The sequence below is a fragment of the Mustelus asterias genome, chromosome 16 (assembly GCF_964213995.1).
Source record: "Mustelus asterias chromosome 16, sMusAst1.hap1.1, whole genome shotgun sequence".
Lineage (NCBI taxonomy): Eukaryota > Metazoa > Chordata > Chondrichthyes > Carcharhiniformes > Triakidae > Mustelus > Mustelus asterias.
Window position 1 is genome coordinate 7,037,300 of NC_135816.1, and position 3,314 is coordinate 7,040,613.

The window sequence follows — 3,314 nt, forward strand, 5'->3', positions numbered from 1 at the left end:
TTCTGTAAATCTGTCTCCTCTCGTGAACTGTTACTAGTGACTATTCTGCCAGGGGAAATAGCTTTTCCTCATTTACTCTATCAAATGTCTTTGGCAACGTGAGTAACTCTATCAAGTTTCCCTTTAAATCTCTCTGCCCTATGGAAAAATTTCACAATTTCCCTAGTTTCTCCATGTAACTGAAGTACTAATGTGGAGCGAATAATATGATACCGTCTGACGATAGACTTTGATAGATGCAATGGGACTTCTGATATTCAGTGCAGGTTTTTTTCAGTCACATCATAAGCTGCAAGTCAATAATGCATCAATTATCTTCACACTGCCAATTAACACTGAGAAAATATCATTTCAGGATAACTATTATAAAACAATAGGCATTTCAATATTTGGTGTTATCTAAATATATTAATATAGATTTTCTTGTGGAAATAACCTGAATTAGCTATTGATAATTCAATCAAAGTTAATTTATTCTCAGACTTTGTACCCGTCAAAGAAGACCTAAGCTAGAAATGACTGTTTGGCAATAATCATTGACAAGTGCTGAACACGATGGTTGGGATTCGGGAGTCGCGATGATGGTGAAGCTGTCAACATTTGCTATAGTTATAACTGTGTAACAGACAGCAACCTCCGGCATACAGAGATAGTTAAAGGCAGAAATCCAGAAGTTGTTGTCAATCACTGCCCGCTCCTCCAAAGGGTTCACTGCTGAAGTCACGGCAGATGGAAATCCTAGAAATCACTTGATTTGATGTGAACTTCCACTTCTTACCTCATTAGTCTCATTGTAAGAACCCTTGTAAGATTGCCAGGTTCAATGGCTGGCATTCTTGCCTCTGGGTTAGAAGATTGGGGGTTCAGGTTGCACTCCAAGGGCAAGATTTTCCAACCCCTCCCGCCGATAGGATTTTGCAGTCCTGCTGAAGTTGATCCCATATGGCGATTTCCCCAGTGGCGGATTGGACAAGCCATGCAAAAGCCAGTAAACTTTTCCGGGAGCAGAAGATCCCACCAATGGGCTCTGACCTTCTTGATCCTTGTCAAAAGCCTTGCTGAAGTCCATATAGACTACAACTGCATCGCCCTTATCTCAACACCTCGTCACCCCCTCAACAAAAAACAATCAAATTTGTTAGACATGATCTCCCCTGGATAAAACCATGCTGATTGATCCTTGTCTCTCTAAGTGAAGATTAATTCTGTCCCTCAGAATTTTTCCATTAATTTCCCTACCGCTGAAGTTAGACTCACTAGCTTGTAGTTACCTGGTTTTTCCCTACTTCCCTTCTGGAATACTGATACCAATTTAGTTGTCCTCCAGTCTTCTGGCACCTCTCCTGTGGCCAGTGAGGATTTGAAAATTATTGTCAGAACCCCTGCAATCTCCTCTTTTGCCTCACACAGCAGCCTGGGATACATCTCATCTGGGCCCGGGGATTTATCTACTTTTAATCCCACTAAAACCGTTAACACTTCCTCCCTCTCAATGCTAAACTGTTCAATTACATCACATTCCCCCTTCCTGATTTCTATACCTACATCATCCTTCTCCATAGTGAATGCAGATGCAAAATATTCATTTAAAACCTCACTACGTATTCTGACTCCACACACATGTTGCCACTTTGGTCCCTAATGGGCCCTACTCTTTCCCTGTTTACCCTCTTACCCTTAATACACAACACCTTGGGTTTTTCTTTTATTTTGCACGCTAGAGATTTTTCATGCCGCTCTTTGCTCGCCTGATATCTTGTTTATATACCCCTGTACTTTTTATATTTCTCTGGGGCCTCCACTATTTTCAGTCCCCTATATCGACCATAAGCCTTCCTTGTTGTTGCTCTTCACCCCGCCATACGAAAGAAGTGTGAGTTTTTAAATTTTATTTTACCTTTGATCTGCTCAAGTGACTCAAGAGGCTGAATGCCTACTCCAGATTTCCTAATATCATCTTGATAATCTATCTGAAGGAAGACTTTGCATGTTTGCTATTGGCTCAACTTACTAAACGATTCGTAATAAATGAGGTTTACTGCATTTGCCTATATAAGAGACACATCACTTCAAAAAAGGAATTAAGTATGTGAAAAATTGTGAAAAACCTTTACGGTGTTCTGGGACAGGTTATAATTTAATTTTTTTTCTTCTGTTATATGGGGTGGCACGGTGGCACAGTGGTTAGCACTGCTGTCTCACAGCGCCAGGGACCCAGGTTCAATTCCTGGCTTGGGTCACTGTCTGTGTGGAGTCGGCACGTTCTCCCCTTGTCTGCGTGGGTTTCCTCCGGGTGCTCCGGTTTCCTCCCACAGTCCAAAGATGTTCGGGTTAGATGGAATGGCCATGCTAAATTGCCCCTAAGTGTCCGGGAGACTACCTAGGGTAAATGCATGGGGTTAATGGGGATGGGGCCTGGGTGGGATTGTGGTCGGTGCAGACTCGATGGGCCGAATGACCTCCTTCTGCACTGTAGGATTCTATGATTGTGTTTGGCAATTCAGGGACAGCACACAAAGAGGCTTACTTTTCCAAGAACTCTAGCATTAACCAAGCAAACCAAAAGACACGAGTAAATGAAAAGTAAATATTAAATCACTTATCAGCAACATTCATTTGATAGAATGTCACACTTAAATAATTATTTGCTGATTTTTGATGAACATTTATGTATTTCAATTGTAAAATAGATTGGCACTTCCAGTGAAAAGTTTCAGAAAATGTAATATGTATTTTACATAAGTCAAGGTCGAAATTATCCTCTTAGTTGCTATTACATTGCTGGACTACCTACTCCAGCGATTAAAATGTGCCCTGTCATGTCAGAGCCTTTTCATTAATAGATTGCTGTAGCTACACGGAAAATAGCCACGGATAAGAAAATATTTCAGTCACCCTTATCTCTTCCTTACAGCAATTTAAAATATTTATTTTCAACTGATGCCTGCATTTTTTTGCACACAACTCATCGGAATAGCCGTTCTTCCAGGGATTATTGAAATTTCTGGAGAGGACATTGAATATCACAGCGATTTGTTTCATTTGTATCTGGAGCATGCCTCATTTTTAGGAGGAAAGCTTTCATCCTGCCAGCTGCAGTGAGGGTTACATGAAATAATTCTCAATGAAGGGGGAATGGTTCAATAGCACCAGGTTAAGCAGAAACTGCCAGTCAAATGGAACTCAAACTCAGAAAGGTACCGGATATAAGTGATTGTCAGAGACAGGGAATTTCACAGCAGTGCAGGTGATAGTGGGGAATTACGTGGAATTGATAGCACAGATCCAGGCCGTTCCATCGAATTGGTTCATCC